Source organism: Mustela lutreola, chromosome 14 (assembly GCF_030435805.1).
Source record: "Mustela lutreola isolate mMusLut2 chromosome 14, mMusLut2.pri, whole genome shotgun sequence".
Classification (NCBI taxonomy): domain Eukaryota; kingdom Metazoa; phylum Chordata; class Mammalia; order Carnivora; family Mustelidae; genus Mustela; species Mustela lutreola.
This window is the reverse complement of record NC_081303.1, coordinates 48415570-48436364: the sequence shown is the minus strand read 5'-3', so window position 1 is coordinate 48436364 and position 20795 is coordinate 48415570. Positions and strand designations below refer to the sequence as shown.

At 56.4% G+C, this 20795-nt stretch overlaps 1 protein-coding gene across 4 annotated transcripts in view; it reads left to right on the top strand.

The window, feature by feature from the left end:
- The window catches only part of SYT2 (synaptotagmin 2), a 103776-nt gene that overhangs the window by 45196 nt on the left and 37785 nt on the right, over positions 1 to 20795 (top strand). The window contains exon 1 of one of the 4 annotated variants that reach the window (XM_059146026.1): positions 19534 to 19821. The exons of the other annotated variants lie outside the window; for them this stretch is intronic. The gene's annotated coding sequence lies outside the window, so the exon portion shown is untranslated. Of the gene's footprint in view, positions 1 to 19533; positions 19822 to 20795 lie in introns of those variants that run through there. 4 annotated transcript variants of the gene reach the window in all.

The following is a 20795-nucleotide window of genomic DNA, read 5'->3' as shown; positions in this document are numbered from 1 at the left end:
CTAGGATCAGACCAAGCTTGGTGTGATGCCGAAGCTTGTATCTGTCGTCACCATAGAGTCTCCCGGTGAGCCTGGCACACCGGCCCAGGAGGTGGGGGACATGTACAGTCAGCTCAGAGTCTGGGGGCAGCTCGGCTTCAGGGTCTCCAGCCTGCTGACTCCAGCCCCGCCCCCTGCTGACTGATGACCTGCAGCCGCCTAACTGTCCCATCCCTGAGCAGGTGCAGGGGTTGCACTCGGCCCTGCTGGCATCTGTGCCTGCTCTACCTCCAGAAGGGCCATTGGCCCCAGCAGGTATTAGTAATTGGTGTGCTCCCTTCTTGAGGTCACCCTGGACATCGCCGTGAATTAGAGGGTTACCTCTCCCCCAGGCAGGCCTGGCTCCACAGACGGAAGTGTAATTCCTGCATCCCTAGGACCCTAGGAAGCCACAAGGCTGCAGAGGGAGGGGAAAACACTGGAATCTGGAGATCTGGGCCCAGTTCTACCACCAGTGTTGCATACAATGAGCCTCTTGTCACTTCCTGGTCTTTGCTTTTTTTTTTTTTTTTAAGATTATTTATTTATTTGGCAGAGAGATAGAGAAAGAGAGTCAGGAGACAGGAGACAGGGAGGCAGAGGGAAGCAGGCTCCCCACTGAGCAAGGAGCCCGATGATGCGGGGCTCCATCCCAGGATCTGGGAATCGTGACCTGAGCTGAAGGCAGACGCTTAACCACCCAGGCACCCCTCCTGGTCTTAGCTTATGATGTGCCCTCTGCCTGGGACGCCCTTCCTGTCCCATGTGCTTGGATGATTCCTATTTTCCCTCTAAAACTCTGCCCAGAAGCCCCCTCGGCTCCTTTCTAATCCCACCACACACATTAGTGAGCTAACTATATTAAACTCTGGTGATGTGTGTCTCCTAAATGGACTGTAAGCCTCTTGAGGTCGAGAGGCTCTTGGTCATTGTTCCATGTTCAGTGATGAGCAGAGCTGTGGTACCTAACAGACTCTTGAGGTGTTTGACAGGTGAATTAATGAATGGGTAAATGAATGAATGACGTAAACACACTAGCCTTGTGACCAACTCTGAGCACATTAAGGCCCTACCCTGAGCCTCAGTTACCCCACCTGCAAAGTGAGGGGATTGGGTTCGATGGATTCCAAAGGCCCTCAGTGCTTTTAAACCCTCCGACAGGGGTAGTGGGAATGGGCCAGCGCCCGCAGAGCATTCTCGCTGAACACCTGCCCCCTTGGAGCAGAGACCGGAGCTGGCGGCCTGGTGATGGATGCAGGACTGGCATGAAATATCGAGGCCAGGGGCTGAGCCCCCCCTGCCAGGTGGCTTGAGGGCCACTGAGTGGCGCAGTGCAACAGCAAGGGACTGTTATCGATGGCCTGACACCGTGTTTGGGGGAACTGGCTCGTCCTCACATGTAATTATGAGGCACAGGATTATGTAAAGGGACAGGGCTGGATCAGGAAAAAAGAAATATTTTGTATCCAGCAGTGACGATGAGTGAGCGGGGGAGGAAGGGCAAGCCATCCATCTCTTGCAGATGGCTTCTGCTTAATGATCCCACCCTGCCTTTGGCGGGGCTGGCGGATGGTCCGCCACAGGTTGCCTCTGTGGGGGAAGGGGCAGCAGCCAGCCTGACACTGCCCTCTGCCTTGCGGTTTGGATCGGAGAGTCCCCAGGGGCATGTGGTCCCTAAGAGCGTCTCTTCCTGCCCTTATTTTGGACAAGAAGGACTCTGCAAATGTCAACGCTAGCACCTAGCCCAGTGTCCGGGAGAGAGTGGGTGCCTGGTAGTGTTCACTGAGTGAATGAATGAATGAATGAATGAAAGAGTGAGTGGCTGAGTGAGTCAATCAGTACATGAATTATATGGTCTGCAAGGGCAAGGACTTCTGTCTTACTTGCTGTCCTCTCTCCAGCACCTAGAAGCGTCTGGAACCCAGTGGGCACTCAGGAAGGATTTGCTGAACGAGGACCTGACTGAGCAATGCGGGAGCCAAAGTGTGAGGCTGCGGCAGGGACATGGCACAGGAGAGGCCTCGCACCCAGGGAGGAGGAAGGTCTGGTCAGGGGAGAGGAGCAAGGGCAAGGGTCTTCCTTGAGCCAAGGTCTTGGGACCATCTCTCCAGGGGCTGTACTTCTCAAAATGTGGTCTGTGAACCATCCATGTCATAATAACACAAGATGCCCAAATTGAATCTACTGAATCAGAATTTGGGGGGCTGGGCCTGGGACTCTGTACTTTCTGGAAGCTTCCAGGAGATTTTTTTTTTTTTTTAAGATTTTATTGATTTATTTGACAGACAGAGATCACAAGTAGGCAGAGAGGCAGGCAGAGAGAGGGGAGGGGGAGAAGCAGGCTCCCTGCTGAGCAGAGAGCCCAATGTGGGGCTTGATCCCAGGACCCTGGGATCATGACCTGAGCCAAAGGCAGAGGCTTAACCCACTGAGCCACCCAGGTGCCCCTTCCAGGAGATTTTTAATGTACGTTAAAATCTGGGAGCCTTGGGGTGCCTGGGTGGCGCAGTCTTTTGATTTTGGCTCAGGTCATGATCTCAGGGTTGCGAGGTTGAGCCCTGAGTTGGGCTTCCCTCGGGGCTGGAGACTCTCCCTCTCCCTCTGCCCCTCCTTCCAGCCTTCTAAAAAAATTGGGAGCTGTTTAATTAAGGTTGCTTAGGTGGAGATTCCCTGCCTTTTTCACCTGCTCTCCTGGGTTGTAGTATTAAAACAAACTGCTGTCACTCCCCCAGGTGTCTCTGCACTTGGTCCTGTAACTTCCCAGCAGCCCTGGGAAACACAGCTATTAGAGGAGAGGAAACAGGCTCTGAGGAGTTAAGGAACTTGCCCTGGAGCACACAGCAAGATGGTAGCAGAGTCAGAACCAAAGTGTGGTTTATAAACACTGCACACTGCGTGGGATTCCCTTTGCTGTCCTGGTGGGGTGTTTCCTGGTGGCTAACCTCGATTCCCCTCACGGTCCTTGGTCCTTGGAGTGGAGTCCCTTGTCCCCATCTCAGGGAGAAGAGATGCCCTGTCACTTTCATCCACAGCCTGTGCTTTGATGGAAATAAACAATGCAGAAGGGGGCGGAGACTTGGTTTGTTTTCATTTAAAGAACTCCTGCCCACTCAGAGCCTGGAGGCACCTCCTGTCTGGGGCCTGGGGATGGGGATTCTGCAGGCAGCAGCTCGGACTCTGCTAGCCCTGAGCTCCCTGCCCCTCAGCCAGGACCTGCATGTCGCTGGCTGTCACCTGCTCGGCAGATGGCTGACTGGCAGCCCCTGTCCCTGGGCTGTACCCAGATGGCTCAGCCGTGTCCTGGCTGCCCCTGAGCTAGAGCCATCTGTGCCCGAGAGACCCAACGCCACAGAGAAGGGCAGACGGGGCCCTCAGAGCCCCTCCAGGTTGTGGGGAGAGAGCTTAGGGCAAGGGGGAGTTGGCTCTCAGCCTTACCTGCCCCTGCAGAGAGAGGGTTTTCAAAGTCCTTTTTAAGGAGGAAATGCCACTCCCCTAGCAAATGCTGCTGACCCACTCCATAGTTACTCATCTAAGCTCTCTGTTGCTGCTGCTCTCTGTCAGCAAAGAGCTCACCCCTGCTCCCCGTGGCCACCCCCTCCCAACCCTGTTGGAGTTGTGGGGGAAAAGAGGGAAGGGGAGGGGTGGAGCTGGCAGGGATAGGTCTTCCCCTGTTCCCCTAGACTCCTTGTCTGGCTTTATTTTCATAGCTGATTGAACCCATCACCTTTTTTGTTGGGAGAGCAGAGCTGGATTAAAAACTTCCCTTAAGGGCACCTGGGTGGCTCAGTGGGTTAAGCCGCTGCCTTCGGCTCGGGTCATGATCTCAGGGTCCTGGGATCGAGTCCTGCATTGGGCTCTCTGCTCAGCAGGGAGCCTGCTTCCTTCTCTCTCTGCCTGCCTCTCTGCCTACTTGTGATCTCTCTCTCTCTGTCAAATAAATAAATAAATAAAATCATTAACAAAAAACAAAAAAAACTTCCCTTAAGGGGCGCCTGGGTGGCTCAGTCAGTTAAATGTCTGCCTTCAACTCAGGTCTTGATCCCAGGATCCTGGGAGCCTACTTCTCCCTCTGTGTGCTGCTCCCCCTGCTTGAGCTTGCTCGTGCGCTCTCTCTCTCTCTGTCAAATAAATAAATAAAATCTAGAAAGAAAGACAGGGGAAAGGAAAAGAAGGAAGGAAGCAAGCAAGCAAAGTCCCCTTAAAATGAAACCCAAGAACAGAAGAACACAGAAGGGGAGTGTGTGCAAGGGGAGTGGGCTGTGCGGTGGAACGAACAGGGGAGAAAGATGGTGGTTCAAGTTCTTGGCCTCCTAGGAGACCCTGCAGCAGATTTGGTATTTGACATTCTAAAGAGGGGCATTGTCCCCCCCCCCACACCCCAAAAAATGCTCCTAGAGAGAGAGAGATGGATTCTCTTTGAATCTGAAGGCATCTCTGCCTCAGGGAAGGAGCTTCAAGCCAGAGCCCCCGGGGATCAGGAAACTGACAAGTGCTCGCAATCAGCAGATATTTAAGTTCCATCAGCCTGTGTCCCAGGCCTTGGGAAGCGAAGACGGGACCCCTTCCTGCTCCTTCCACCTGGGCCTCCCGGTTCCTCCAGGAGCAGAGGGCAGGGGGCTGTACCCTGGCAGGGGTTGGGGGTGGGGGGCACCATGCTGAAGTAGAAGGGTTGACACATCTCCAGGCAACCTGGCCACTCCTTTATGGAAGCATTTGGCTGCACATTTCCCTGGGAAATGAGGACTTTTAGGGAAAAAACTAACAATGACCAAAAAAACCCTGCCACTGCATTGCAGTGCCTGTGAGATCGGTGCCGGCTGCTGGGTGTGTGCTCGAGGCTCACACCCGCTGCTCGTCCTCACCCGGCCTGCACCCTGCACAGTCAGCCCCGCAGGCACCTGCCCACACAGCCCTGCTGGCCAGGGGCAGGGGCAGCGGGTCACTAGCCCTCCTGCCACCCAGCTCCTGACAGGCCCAGGCAGGATCCCAGGGATGCTGGAAGAGGCAAGGTTGGAGATGACAGAGCCAGGGGAGGGGAGAGAGCAGGGGGGACCTGGTGGCGGGGTTCTGTCACAACCCTCTGGGTATCTCCATGGCCGAGGGCAGGCCCATCCCTGATGCCACCCGCTGGGAGACATCCCTTCATTTTCTCCTCCTTCTCCAGAAAAGGGGCTGCACAGCCTTTGCTGTCCCCCCACTTCCTGCCGTCCAGCTTGCAGACTCTTAGAACCATCAGGGGTGAAAGGGACCTGAGAGGCCATCCGGCCCAATCCTTTTATTGTATCACCCAGGAACCTGAGACCCAGAGAGGTGAAGTGACTTGCCCAAGGTCACTCGGCGAGCTGGGGTCAGAGCTGGTCCTAGAGCAGAGGCCCAGAGGTAGTACAGGAAGTGATGGGGACATGCTGAGTGAGACCAAGGGACAGCGCACTCCCCCACCCCCCAGGGGTCCAGTGGCTTTCTGTTGATTGATTAATGAATTCCTAGGTTAGCTGTTCAAGGCAGCCAGAGAGGAGGTGTGGGGTCAGTGTCACCGGCCAATACTCTGAGCCTCCTCCAGGGGAAGTCCCCGCTGGAGCCCGCTCTCCTCACCCTCTCCCCACTGCTGCTCCAAACCTATCTTCCAGAATTTGTCAAGGACAGTGAGGGGGCTCTCAGGGCCCTCCTCTGTGCTGGCAGCTCTCCGTTTCTGGACCAGGGTGCCGACATCCAGGAGAGGGGCCGAGCAGGGGGGCACCTTCCATTCATCGCCCCAGGAGCCGTGCACCCAAAGCCAGCTCACAGCTCCCTCTGTGAGGGAGAATAGGGAAAAAGACAAAGATCTGCCAACCTTTTCCAGCTCACAGACTTGTCCGACTTCTCCCTCTCACCCGACTCTCCCCAGGGCTGTGTGATCACCCCTCCAGTCATCCCTTCTAAAAGCAAAGAACAGGGGCGCCTGGGTGGCTCAGTGGTTAAAGCCTCTGCCTTCAGCTCTGGTCATGATCCCAGGGTCCTGGGATCGAGCCTCACATTGGGCTCTCTGCTCAGCAGGGAGCCTGCCTCCTCCTCCTCTCTCTGCCTGCCTCTCTGCCTACTTGTGATCTGTCAAATAAATAAAAATCTTTAAAAAATAAATAAATAAATAAAAGCAAAGAACAGTTCTGTTCAGGGGCCTGACCCGTCCTCTCCCAGGCAAGTTGCTCCAGGTCTGCCTGAGAGGGGACAGGATTATGGGTGGGCAAAGAGGCCTCCCCGGGTCCCCGCCTTCTGAAGCCTGCCGTGGGGACCTTCTGGGAGGTTGCCCTCTGACCGTGGTGAGCGCCCCTCCCATGTGCCGGTGTTTGGACCAGTTCTGCTCAAGGGGGATGAAGACATTTGTGTGCCGCTGACCAGAAATCTCAGTCAGGTCTGGGTCACTCTTGAGAACATCTCCAGATAAGATTATGAATTATGTAAACATCCAATGGTCATAGGAAGTACATCCATGGGGGAGATACCTCTTGCCCAGGGCTCTGCCAAAGTCTGATGCCGGGAATTTGGCCTCCCTGGCTCTTCTGTAGGGTCAGTTGTACCTCTCTGGATACCCCATTTCAAGAAGGACAGACAGACCAAATCTTGTCCAGAGGGATTTGGGCCGGTTCAGTGGAGGCAGTGGCAAACACTGAAAGAAGGATTTAGGGAGCCTGGTAGATAGGGCCACCTCTGGGGGCCCCAGCGGCTGTTGTCAGCGAGCGGGAGGACCACCAACCCTTTTGGGCAGCTCCGCTCTCATCGGCAGTGTAAGCCCCAGCAAAAGATTGCAGTTCAAGCTAAGGAAGCCCGTGCTGACTCTTAAAGACGTACAGAGTGGGAAGGGGTGTCTCCTCACTTGGGCCACTGCTGGAATGTGCAGGCAGAGGCCAGGTCATCAGGGATGGGGACAGGGAGTTCCTGCAGGGAGCAGGAGCTGGGGCTGTGGACAGCCTAGTAGAGAAGCAAAGGGACCTCCAGTGACGGCTGTGGCCGGCCCTCTGCACGCGGTGGGTCTGAGTGGGTTGAGTCAACATGCTTTGTAATCCTCAAAACTTCGCAGCATCCTTGCTGAAAGAAGTGTCATTTTCTGCTTTTCAAGGATGACTCTTGAGCCCTGGAAAGGTTCAAGACTCTTCCCCAAGGCTGTCCAGCTTAGGAAGCAGCAGCCAGGACTCAAACCCAGGCCCCCGCCCACTCTCAGCTTTGAGTCTCAGGTTCTCTGGGGCCCTGGAGAGGAGGGAGCGGCCAAATGCCCAGATGGAGGACCACACTGCTCCTCCTCTGGGTCTAGAATAAAAAGCAGCAGAGTCAAGGAGAGGGGCAAGCAGAAGCAGCCCTGGGGAGCTGAAGGTGTGGAGGTCCAGAGAGGATTGTTTGCCTCGGAGTCATACAGCTACGATCATTCAGCCCCTGGGTTATCCCAGGCCCTGGATTATGACTGACCACCTCCACTGACTACCCCTATTGGGGTATGTGTGTATGCGTGTGCGCTCGTGTGTGTCCCTGCATATGTGCATGTACACTTGTGTGTCCCTACACGCACACGTGTATATCCCATAGCCCGCCCCTGCCGGCAGTGCCTCACAGTCCCTCATCCCAGCCCACCACGAGCTGCCGGACCAGTTGCTGGAAACACCTGCTGTTCTACCTCTAAGCGGCTGCAGCTGGGAGGACTTCCCGGCTTCTGTCCAGCTAAGCCCCCTCCCGGATCCTCCACAGCCCCAGTAAGACTGGGTCCTACCCTCGTCTCCCAGTGGCAGTGAAGCCCCCAGGGTGGGCAGTGGGTGGGGTGGGCAGGACGTGGCAGGAGCCCCTTGGCCCTCAGGTTTGGAGTCCTCGGCACCCCCCTAAGCTAGCTTGCCCTTTTCTGCTCCCACTCTTGTGTGCAGGCTCACTTCTTTCACCCTGCCCTCCCCCTCGCCCCAGCACAGCCTCCTCTGGGTGCACAAGCCACGCTTTCTGGTCCCACTCCCTGCCTCAGTCTCCCCCTGCTGCGCTGACCGGGAAGTCCCTGGCCCAGACCTCTCCGCGGTTTGGCCCAGCACTTCTGCCCGCCGGAGGCCCCTGTGCCCTCCTTACCTGCATCTTCGCAGGCCTGGGAGCAGCTGGAGGAAATTAGGCACGGAATCTTCTGGTCCTCAGTGCTCTCAGGATCTCTTAGGTCCTGCAGCACACACCCACTGCTTCTGGGGAGACACACGTGGCAGTGGGAACGCATCACACAGGCCTGACCCTGGGAATGCTGCTCACCTCTGTGAGCTCTGCATCCTGTTCTGAAAAGCAAGGACAGGGGTCTCTGCCTCAGAGACGCAGTGAGTGAAAACAGGGAAAGACTAAGCACAGTACCCAGCTGAACCGTGGTGTCCCTTGTGAACGAGGCTGTGCTCCCTTGTCACAGGGAGAGTCTCACGCACACAGCTGTCGTTTTAACAGGAGATAAAGGAAACAGGAAACCTACGTGACCCTGAGAGAGGAAAAGAGAACCAGATGACACTGTGGAAATGGGGCGCGCGCTTGCATCTGTCGTCTCGCAGGGCTGCGGTTGGGGCCAGTTGTACCTGCTCACTCGAGCCACCGCACCCAGGACAGTTGTCATCTGACCGACCACACCCTGCCGCGTCAGCCCCCACCTCTTAGTAGGGGACGTGTAGACGCGCATTTCCAGCGTAGCCCGCTCTTCCCACGAACACCGCCGCTTGATCATCTGCGCATTCAGCATCCCTGTTTGGGGGCCTCAGAGGCACCTCGGCATCCAGCTCATGCTTACACCCACTGCCCACACCTGTCTGACTCTAGGGTTTTCTGTCCCAGTGAGTGACCTCCCCATCCAGCCAGCAGCACAGACCAGAAGCTTAGGAGTGATTATTAATTAACACTTCCCCAACCCCGTCCCTTCATATCCAACCCCAGACCAAAGCCAGGCCCTTATTCTCTCTTGAAACCCTCCACTTATGTCCCTCTCCAGTACTCTGGTCCAGCCAGTCTCTTACCTGCATTGCGAAGTAGCTGTTCACCCTGCCTGGAATGCACTTCCCTCCCTCCTCTCTGGTTAGTTTCTGTGCAGCCTTTAAGCTTCAGTTCAGGGGCCACTTCCTCCAGGAAGCCGCCCTTGATCTCCCCCATGAAGTCTGTCTAGTAGAGTTGTATAGTACCGTCTCACACCCCTTCACAGTACTGACTATAGTATATAGATCTGACGCGCATGCGTGTGTGTGTGTGTGTGTGTGTGGTCGTAGGATTACTGTCTTATCTGTAAGTAGACTGTACACCCCGTGGGGCACAGCCTTGTCTGCTCCTACTCATCACTGACCCCTCAATGCCAAGAACAGGCTTTGACACATGAAGTAGGCAACTAACACAAAACTGTTGAACGGATGAATGAACTGGTGAGGGAGAGTGTAGAGCCCTGGGTTTTGTGTGTGGACAGAGGCTGGAGAAGGTTCTGGTTCCTAAAAGATCCGGGGAGTGTAGAGCACGCAGGGTGGGGGCAGCTATCACAGGCTCCCCCAAAGCCTGGTCCGACAGAGACTGGGGGGGGGCACTGAGTGGCCTTCTTGGGAGAATGTGCCTTTAGGTGACGTGATTGAAAATATGAGTCCTCAAGAACAATTAGTTAAATTAATTAGCTCATCCATTTAAGCAGCAGCTAAAGCAATAGGGCCTGAAGACCGTTTTGGGAAAGACACTCAATTATTTGCACCAATGTCACCCTAATTTCCCCAGTAAGCTCGGCTGTGGCTGGGCAAGGGGTGGGACGTGAACACACAATTAATTTCCCCCATTTGGGGCCTGCAGGGGGAAGGAGAGAGGGACCCTGGGGGCTGAAAGTAGGCTGCCTGGGCACCAGGAGGCCCGTGACCATCCATTACCTCACGGACCCTCTGATAAAGACAGGATTTCCAGGGCTTTGAGATGTCACCCCAGAGAGAGAATAACTTAGCCAAGTTCACACAGGGGCAGACCCAGAACCCTGATTCCCAGCTTCCTAGACCAGGACCTCCTGATGGGGAGAAGAGAAGATGTATGGATGATGACCATGGTGGCCCAGGAGGTGTGGGGACAGGGTCACATGACATGGTTCACCCAGAGACACAGGTTGACCTGAGGAGCCCCCGCCCCCATCTGGGACTCTAGCCCCCAGTCTCTGTTCCCACATCTGGAAACTGAGGCTAGAGTTTCTTTGAAGTAGGATTGAAGAGCCTCCCCCCACCCCCAACGCCCTGCTCCCAGTCTCTGGGGACAGTCTTGCGTGCATAGCTTCCAGTCTCTTTCTCACATCCCCTGAGTGATCAGTCCAGATGGACTAAGTACCTACCAGGGGCTCGATCCAACTGCTAGGATGAGCCCCCACGTCCCCGAGTTTACAGTTTAGCCTGAAGCAGCCCGAGAGCTGCACAGAAGAGTGAGTAATGGAGCATGGAACGGTGTGTCTTCGAGGACCAGCCAGGGAGGACTGGCGCCACAAGGGAAGGGACGGTGTCTGGGGAGGGGAGGAATTTGAGGGACAAGGAAAGGTGCTCCAGGTGGCTACTTGAATACGTGCAGGGAGACCAGTCCCTGCACGGGGAGGTACAGATGGCTGGATGGCTCAGGAGGGTCGGCGCTGAGGGCAGAGCAAGGGAGCTGGAATGATCCAATGGAGCCAGTTCAGGAAGGGCCACGATGGCCAGAGGGCAGCCTTTTGCCTGGCTGCTGCTGGAAAAGGGTGACGCTCAGGGTTTTCAGTGAAGGTAATGGCACCGCGGTATCCAGCCACAATGCGGAATTGGGGGGAATGCCAGCCTTCCGGAGAGACCAATTTTCCGTGGGTTGCCAAGCTGGGGGACTTCTCACAAGTTTTGCTTAAGAGGAAACCCCAAACTCTGAGGGAGTTGGAGGTTGGGGGCTGAGTGACAGGTATCAAAGGGCAGCCCAAGCTCGAGGCACGGTGAATTGGCTCTTGGGTGAATTGGCTCTGAACGTTCCTTCAGAGAAAGAAACAGAACTCAGAGAGTTTAAGTCATTCATCCAAGTCGCACCATTGACAGTAAGGCAGAGCAGAGACTCCAGGTCTGACTTTGAAGCCACAGGGGAAGACAGGTTCTGAAGCCTTCTGTTCTCACCCTTGGCTACACAGAGAATGACGGATGCCGGGGCCCCTCCCAGGCTAATTGAATCTGAATCTCCGGGTGGGGGCAGGGGGAGGCTGGCCATCTTTCTTTCCAGCTCCTGGGGTGACGGATGGACGTTGAGAAGTACCGCAGCCGGTGGCCTCCCGCCCTGGCCCTGGGGCTCCAGCCGTCCCACCATCACAGGGGGCGGTCCTGTCCCCCGGTGCTCATCCGTTGTCAAGGACGCAGAAAGCAGGGAAGACAGATGGATCTGGGATGGGTCTCCTGCAGAAGGACAGGTGCCAGCCACCGAAGGACGGTGAGAGATGATAAGCTTAGGGGGTCTGTGGTGGATTCTGGGAAAACAGTGAAGATGGGAACTGAACCCCCTCACACTCCCTGCACGGCCCCTGAGTTCCAGCTTCGCCGCCACCACAACCATCGACACATGCCCGCTTCTCCCCAGCAAGCCAGACTTCCAAACTGCCCTTCTGAGCTGAGATGCCACTCACCCAAGGCAAAGGGGTAGGGGGTGTTCTCTCTCCAGCGGCGTCCTTTCCATGGGCATCGACTGCCACCCGCTCTGCAGAGGGAGAATCCCAGAGAGTTCTGGCTGAATGGCTGGGACGGACACTACTTCAGACTCTCTAATCAACGTCTGTGGCTTATTTTAAAATGCGTCTCGACTTTCCAATTCTGTAAAATGGGTAGAATAATATTGGAATAGAAACTTACACTTGAAAAGTAGTAACTATTTTTTTTTTAATTTTATTTATTTATTTGACAGACAGAAATCACAAGTAGGCAGAGAGGCAGGCAGAGAGAGGAGGAAGCAGGCTCCCTGCTGAGCAGAGAGCCCGATGCGGGGCTCGATCCCAGGACCCTGGGATCATGACCGGAGCCGAAGGCAGAGGCTTTAACCCACTGAGCCACCCAGGCACCCCAAGTAGTAACTATTTTAAAAAATATTTTTACTTATTTATTTGACACCGAGAGATGGATAATGAGAGAGAGAGAGCACAAGCAGGGAGAGCAGCAGTTAGAGAGGCAGGCAGAGGGAGAGGGAGAAGGAGAAGCAAGCTCCCTGCCAAGCAAAGGGCCTGATGTGGGGCTCGATCCCAGCACCCTGGGATCATGACTTGAGCCGAAGGCAGCCGCTTAACCGACTGAGCCACCCAGGTGCCCCAAAGTAGTAACTGTTAATAGGAATGTGCTGAGGTGGGAGAAGTAACCAGCATAGGAATGCAACAGCTGGGGGTCAGATCCAGTTGCTGCCACTCACTGGGTCATTAACATCTTCAGAGCAAGGTTTGCTCTCTGATTTATTAATCAGTGACTTCCAAAGGCATATCTCCTGTCAAAGCCTCCTTCCTGAACTCCAGGCCCACGTTTCCAAGTGCCCACCAGACATCTCCTGAATCTAGCACAGGTTCCCCACGGAACCCACCTGCAAATGAACTCACAGCTCACATCCCCCTCCCTCACCCGCCCCACATCCCCCTTTGGGGGAACGACTTCTCTTAGTGAATGACTCCGTCATCTTGGAAGGTGGTGAGACACAAGCCCGACATCAGGGCCATCTTGGGCTCCTCTCCCCGACCCTGCACTCCCAGTCACCAGTATGGGGAGCCTTCCTCCCCTTCCTCTTCATTCCCCCTGTGCTCCCTGTCCAGGCTGGGATCATCTCTCACCTACCTATGGCAGTGGCCCGCCTCTTCTCTGTCCAGTGTGGCCGCTGAGCACACTGCTGCCGACAGCACACGGCTTCCAGGCCTTGCACGGAGCCCTCACCTGGGTGGCTTAAAGCCACCCCCTGAGGGGACTCCTGGGTGGCTCAGTCGGTTAAGCATCTGCCTTCACCTCAGGTCATGATCCCAGAGTCCTGGGATGGAGCCTTGTGTCAGGCTCCCTGCTCCTTGGGGAGCCTGCTTCTCCCTCGGCCTGCCGCTCCCCCTACTTGTGCTCTCCCTCTCCCTCTGACAAATAAATTCCAGTGACCCACTAGACCAAAGTCACGCTAAAAGGAATATACGCTTGAGCTATGTCCTATACATATATCCTCTGACCAGTAGATGGCGACAGAAATGTCACCTTGTGCAAACAAGAGTCCCCTTCTGGTGATTGTCTCAGGCCAGCAAAAATCCCTGCTCGCAGGTGGGCAGACTGACCTGGAAGCGTGAGGCTTGCCAGGTAGACAGAGCTCCTCGGACTGCCGCTTAGACACCCACGGTAATGGGAGCTGATTACGTTGGCTTCTTGAATTCTCTGGGAAGATCCTCTGACACAAGTCCCTTTCCCCCCTCAGGGCCCTCTGCCAAACAGCTGTTCTTAGATGGCCTACATGTCCGGCCTGAGACTAGAGAGCACCCGGACTCCCTCCTCATGTCCAGGAAAACGGGGGACATGGAGATGATTTGTTCTCTTGTGACAGTAAGACTGGGGCTGAACTTACAGCAGCCTGAGAGACTGGAGGTAGCTGGGTGGTCTTGGACAAGTCATGTCACACCCCAGGAGCTGGATGACTGTGAGGGCCCCATAGGCCAGCCCTCAGATCCCAACTCTGGCACTTCCCAGCTATGTGAACTTGGACAAATCATTTGCATTTTTTGAGCGTCAGTTTACTCAGCTGTGAAATGGGAACAAACACTGATTTCATAAGGTCGTTGTAAAAACTTATGGAGGACCCAGCGTCCCCACCCCTGTCCTGCTTTGGTTAGGAACAAGGGCACATGCTAAGGATTGGCAAGACATGGGACAGAGGCGTTGAGAGCATGGCCTCAGAAGCAGAAAATCAGAATCAAATCCTGCATCTTCCACTTCCTAGCTGCATGACCTTGGCAAATTACTTTACCTCTGTCTACCTCAGTTTCCCCATCTGTAAACTGGGAATAAGAAGATCCTCGGTCCTAAGGTTGTTGCATTAAGTAAGTTCATGCTGAACACTTAAACAGTGCCTGGCACAGAACACGCTCCCCATGTGTGTTTCCTGTCCCCACGGCTGTCACTGTGTTTTAGCATCTCAGTTCCCACCCTGCATCAGCTCCACGCACCCACCTGCTCATACAGGAAATCTAGTTCCTAAGTCTGCCGCAGCCGGCGCCTGTGTGGGGTCCTCCTAACGTGTGCTGCCACGTGGCTCTAGGCTGACCCTGCTGTCGGTGTCTTGGTGACTTGGTTCCCCACATCTTGTCATTGTCCCAGCTGCTCTTTGCAGCCTCTCCCTGCTCCTCCCTCTGATGTGCCTATCAGCCTGGGCTCTCCATCTTTCCCCTGCCCCGCAAGCGCTCTTTCAAAGGAGAGATGGAGAACAGTATTCCCCACCCCCCACCGTGAGATACTCATCTGAGGGACAGGGTGGCCTGAGCCCGAGGTGTCAGATTTGGGAAACCAGCCCTTGAGACCTCCCTTCAGTTTACACACAGCTCTTTTTCTTTGCAGACCGCTGAGTCAGGCAAGGTCAAGTGCCAGCCACTCTCCCCAACCTGGAGGGTCACTCCCTCTGACCCTCAAGCCCTCCTGTGGGGTCTGGCTCTTTTTGTCAGCCATATTCCTTCTTTTTGACTATCAGAAACGTCCTGTGTCTAGAACCCATTATAGGCAAAGTTCAAGCTTCCCTATAATGTGTAGCCCCCATGTAAACCAACGGATGCAAATATATACTCCAGAAGAGGAGGGGTGTCCGCACACACCCCAGATTTAGTGTGTGCAGATGTTTCTTGGCTGTAACTGTCCCAGACTTCTCCCCCTCCACAACATATAAACTGCCTAGCACAGAGTAAGCAGTTAATAAACAGTAGCTATTTTTATCAGTTTCCTCACCTGCAAAATAGGGATAATATAAAAATAAGAGCTAACATGTACTAACTACTTATTATGTCCCAGACATTGTTCTAAGTGTCTCACATGTATTGACTCATGTAATATTCATAATGACTGCACGAGATAGATACCATTTTTGTTCCTAGTTTACAGATGAGGCACCCAGGGGTTGAGAAACTTGCCCAAGGTTGTACAGCTGGAGCCTGTGTTTTTTTTATTTTTTTTAATATTTTTTATTGATTTATGACAGAGAGAGATAGCAAGAGAGGGAATGCAAGTACAGGGGAGCTGGAGAGGGAGAAGCAGGCTCCCCGCTGAGCAGGGAGCCCAATATGGGACTCGATCCCAAGACCCTGGGATCATGACCTGAGCTGAAGGCAGATACTTAATGACTGAGCCACTCAGGTGCCCCAGAGCCTGTGTTTTAATCCAGTGTAGTTTCTACCCTGTCACCTAGGACTGCTGTGAAGATCCCATGATTCTAAGTCTTGGCCCCTTGACAAACACTAGAGACCGCTGCTCAGTGAAGCTGAGGGGGAGGGAGGGAGGGGAGTGGGGGGGGGGAGGGGAGGAGTGGGGCTCTGTTAGTACTAGGGATGGTCTTAGTGGCGGCTGCAGGATTTAGAAGCTCTTTGCAGAAATCCAGTTGCATTTCTGTAAGGGAAGAATGGAGAGTCCTTATTTTGTCTGGACAAGTCTGGAGTGGGGAGGGAACTTGGTCAAGGTGAAGAGCTAGGTTAGCTCTTCAACCAGCCTTTTCTCCTCTCTCCTCCCCTCTTTCTCTCAGTCAGCCTGGGCTTGGGCTGTGGCCTGGGGGTTTCCAGCAAGGCTGCCTTAGCTGCTCTTCCAGAGCACCAGCTGTGGGGCTACTCGGGGAACAGGGCTGGGGGGAAGGGGCTGTCAACCTGCTAAGCACTAGCTTTCAGGAAGGCCCGGGTCCCTCACACAGAAAGGAAGACATCCGACCAGCAACAGGACGCCAGCCTGGGGAGCCTGCAAAGTCCTCTTCAGGACACCTCTTCCCCACATGGCCCTCCATCCCCGGGCCCAGGAAACATATGGGCCACAGGAGCCCGATCCTGCGGCGTTGGCCTAGAGCCCAGAGCTCCGGGGCAGCTCCAGAATTTCTGTGTAGGAGGAGCTCAAACTTTGCCATCTCACCGGAAGGGAGGTGAGGGGACTGGTTTTAGTTGGAGATGATTTTCTGGGAGATGCTGATACAGATCAGGAAGGAGGCTACCTTGCTGCCCTCTGCTAGGCTCTGCCAGTGCCTGCTGCCAAGCTCCAAGTGGGCTTGGGTTGTGCCAGCCGCTGAAGCCAACGCGGGGTCAGAGCAGAGAAGCCATGTTGGGCTGAAAGGCAAAGCCTGGTTGGGGAGGAAGGAGCCACGGCAGATGCTGACTACTTGGTCCTGGAAGCCTGGGGAGGGCAAGGAGAGGAGATTCACTGAGCATCCCATGGAGAAGCTTAGAAGCAGAGGAATATGGACCAATCCTTTCTTCTTTCAACCCCCATTTATTTGTGTTTCTTTACAACCTTTATTTCTCTAACATGGATATGTGAGGAATGGCACTGTTAGTCTCTCTACATTAATTACCCCTTATAATCCTTAAGATAATTCTATTTTATAATTAAAATCCCCACATTGCACGTAAGAAAGCTGAGGCTCAGAGAGGTTATGTAATCTGCCCAAGGTCACACAGCACAGCACACATGTGGCTGTGCCAGGATTTGAGGACCCTGAAACTTAGAACCACTAAGATCTATTGGGTGCTGACTCTGCACCAGCTGGATGGGCAGGGGTTCCTTTCCTTCCTGGAGCTTACAGTCTAGTGGGGGGGTGCTATTTTCTAGCAGGAAATGGCAAGGGTGACAAGTGCTACAGATGAGAAATACTGGGTACACAAGAGAGGTGCCAGGGAATTGAGATTGGCAGGCAGTACAGAGGGGAGTTGGTGTGGTGACGTGGGGCAGAGAGGACAAATGTCCTCCATTAGAGGACAGCTTGTGCAAAGGCTCTGTGGCAGGGAAGAGCACAGCCCTTTCCAGACCTGCAAGATCAGGGCAGCTGGAACTCAGAGGGTGAGGGATTGGGGGCGTGGCAGGCCGAGCTGGAGGGTGGGCAGGGGCCACATTTAGAAATGTCTACAAGAAGGCGGTAGGAGAGGTAACCGTAAGGAGCCCCTGGGGAACAGGCCCCAGCTGGAGCAGCTGCAACCAGCTCAGAGGATCAGCATGTGAGGGCACAGGACCCAGCTCCATGCTCTTAACTCCCTACCAAAACAACACAGGCACCTGGGGGAGTCACTCCCCCTTTGAGGGCTCCCTATAGCTCAGTGAAGGATTGTCTCTTTCTTGCCTTGCTACCTCCTGGGATTGCTTGAAAGGATCAAGTAAAATCAAGGCTATAAGCTGTTGCTACCACCCTATAGTGGACTGTGGTGGGGGTGCCCCTCTGGGGCCCTAGGGACTTTCAGCAAACCCAAGCTAGCTTTTCTCAAAGGACCACACTGCTCCCCTTCCCCATCTTGACCCAGCCCCCTGCCTGTGCAAATGTCACCTGATCATTCCCTACCCTATCAGATCCCACTCCCCCAGGAGGGGAGAGGCCACAGTGGAGGAAGCTTATACATTGAACACAGGGGTTTTCATGAGCAGACACAGTCCTATATAAATGCTTTATTTTCTGTCATTAGACCCAATTTAACTGGCAGCAGTTTTGGTAAGACTCAGGTGTCTTTTCCTCCATTTTACCAGAAGGAGCCGGGGGTTCCTGTCCTCCATCCCCCAGCATCCACGCAGCAGTCCATTGCAGTCATCAAGGCATCTGCCGCCCCAGTGTCTCAGGACATCCCAGTCTGTGCCCCATCCAGGCCGCTGAACTTTCAGCCCTTTTATCCCTCCTCCTGGCAAAAAAGCCTTTGGTGGATCTCAAAAGAGAAGCGTTTCTTCCTCTAGAAAGGGAGCAGCCAAGTGACAAGCCCCCCGCAGTGTGGGAGGCCAGCAGCCCTGTGGTCTGTCCCTGTGGTGCTGTGGGGGAGAATCCCTAGTGTCCTCCCTGTGGAGCATCTGACCTTGAAGCTTTGATGGTCGATCCCCTTTTCCATCCGAAGGATGGTGAGGGGTCAGCAGAGCTGACCAGAGAGTTCTTGTCCGGCCTCTGTCTTGTCCCCTAGCCCACACCTAAACACACACACAGCAGTGTGCACACACACCCCCTTCCCAACAGCGATGTGCGGCCCCAGCCCGGTACATGGGTGGCACACACTCCCCCACTCGCTCGCAGCCTGGAAATCCCCGAATCAGCTATTTCTGCAGCCCAGGGGCCGTGACTAGCGAGCTGCTGTTCTAAAGAGAGGCTCCAGCCCAGCCAGAAGCGGCGGGTGTCGCAGTATTGCAGTGGCCGGGCTCTGGGGTGATGTTGTCAGGGGGCTGGGCCAGGGAGAGGGGATTCGCTGCAGGTATGGGGAATTCCCAGGGTTCCTCACACGCTGTGGAGATAAGAAGCCCTGGAAAGCTCTGAGGGACGCCCTCCCCAACACATACACGTTTTTCGGGGGAGGGGCGTGACGGGAGAATCACCTCCTGAGTCAAACTTGATTCTTGAGTCTGGATCTGAAGTACAGGAGCAAACGGGAGGAAGCTGAGGGGGAGGAGAAGCCGTGGGGAAGAGGGCAGGGGTGGGGTGGGGTGGGGTGGGGTGGGGCGGGGCTGGGAAGGGTCAGGGATGGGTGATGGCACCACGCCAGCACAAACTGGACGGGGCTGAGCTGGAGCCCTGAGGGCGGAGGCACGAGGGTGAGGCCCAGGCAAAGGAGCCCGACCTGGTTCGCAGCCCTCCCCGCCCCTTCCTGCCCTGAGAGTAGGGGCAACTCCTGGTCCTCTCGTTGCTCTGGGAGGCTTGAGGCCTGGCGTTCCCCAAGAGGGAGAAAGCGGAGTTGTGGCAAGCGGGGAGTCTCTGGGTTCCTCTGGCCTGAGCCCTTTCGGTGGGTTCCTATCTGGGGGCCAGGCCCAGGTCCAGGGCAGCGCACACTTCCCCCTCGCTCCCCAGGGGCCCCTCCAGCCGCTTCCTCCCCTTCCCGAGAGACCGGAGGAGAGCCCCGGGTGCCCGTCCCTACTTAACCCTCCCGTCCGAGCTCTCCGGGTAGGCACCCCCACCGCCCCTTCTCCTCTGCTCTCTGCCTTTTGTCTCCATCACTCCCCTTCTCCCTCCCTTTTCTTTCCGTTCCCGACTCAGGAAAACCTGCAGCGATCCCCCTCCCCGCGCCCCTCCCCCATCCAGTCCCCGCCCCGGAGAGGCTCGTAAAGCTCGTGGGTGGCGCGGGTGGGGTGGGGAGTGTCGCAGGAGGGCACGGGGCGGGAGGGGACTCCTCCGCATTGCCCCGCGGGGCTTGGGGACCCGAGGCCAGCCCCACCCACCGCAAACTTCTTTAGGGGCGCGCCGGGTCGAACCCCTTTCCCGCACGCCGTGTCTCCCTCACACACACCTCCCCTTCCCTGTCGCTCCTCCCTCCCCGCCCTCCGGCGGTCCGGACCCGAGAAGGGGGGCGCGGGGCGTGCGGGGGCGGCCTCCCCTGAGCGGGGATTGCTGGGGCGGGGGCCCTGCACCGCGGTTTGCGGGGATCGCCCTCGGAGGGGCCGGCACGCGCTGTGTGCAGGCGGATGTGAGGAGCATCTCAATTGGCGGGCGGGGGGAGCGGGATCGGGCTGTTACTACTGCAGAGAGAGAGAGAGAGAGCGCGGGCGAGCCGGCGAGCCGGGAGCCGGCGGGCGGGAGGAGAGCCGCAGCGGCCCGGCCCGCCGCGAAGTGGAAAGAGGGGACCGCGACTTCGAGACCCCGGCCGTCCCCGTACTCGGGCCTCTGGGCGAGCTCACGCCGCACCGCGCACGGACGTCCGCGGTAAGAGCCGCCCCGGGCGGGGACACCCTGCGAGGGCAACGCGTGGTCCCGAGCGCAGCAGCGCGCCAACCATGCGCGGCCACCCGGAGGGCCTGGGGCACGGGGCGGATGGATGCAGGGTCGCCAATCTGGGACGCTCCGACTTTTTCTCGGCTCGGCGCTCGCAGCCGGATAAACTAAGTGCGGGACGGAGCCCGCGGTGGGAGCAGTGGGCTTCGGAAATCCACTTGCTTCCGGACCACCGTTGGCGTCCCAGGGGAAGCGTCCTGAATTATGCCGGGAACCCCTCGCCATTGCCCTGCTTCTCCTCGCGGGTAGCGCGGGACGCGCGCGGGGAGAAGGCGAGAGAGGCCGCGGCGCATCTGCGCGGGCACCCGGGGCTAGCGGGGCACGGCAGGAGGCGGTGCGGGGGAGGCTGATAGAGTAGGTGTACTGTGAAAAGTGGGTGCGGGGCACGTGGGGCCCCCAGCCGCCCCCGCCGCAGTGAGGCTGAGCCAAAGGGCCCCGCGCGCGGAGCTCGGGAGCCCCCTGGCGCAGAGCGGGACGCGCTGTGGACACTGGCGGTGCGCGGAGCTCTATTCCCTTCCGCGCCCCCCGCGCTGCCGCAGCGGTCTGGGGCTGGAATGGACAGCGGCATCTTCGCCCCTTCCTCTCCTCGAAACTTTTTCATACTCCCAACAAGCGCCGCGGCTCCGTTTGTTGGAGGAAGCCCGGTCCTAAGGATTCTGGCAATCGGCAGAGCTTGGAGAGACGGGTGGGGGTTGGGGAAGGGGCAACAGCGCAGGAGGAGGGCATGCTCTATTCAGTTTGCTGTGTGACCTTGGACAAGTTGTTGTACCTCTCTGAACTTCACGAAGATGGAGACACTTGGTGCTCCAGTCAGGAATGGGGACCAGGTGGGGAACAGGGTGGTCAGGGGAACCAGCCTCCGGGATGCCTGTCCTTTGCTTTGGAGCCTAGGAACTCACGCCCTT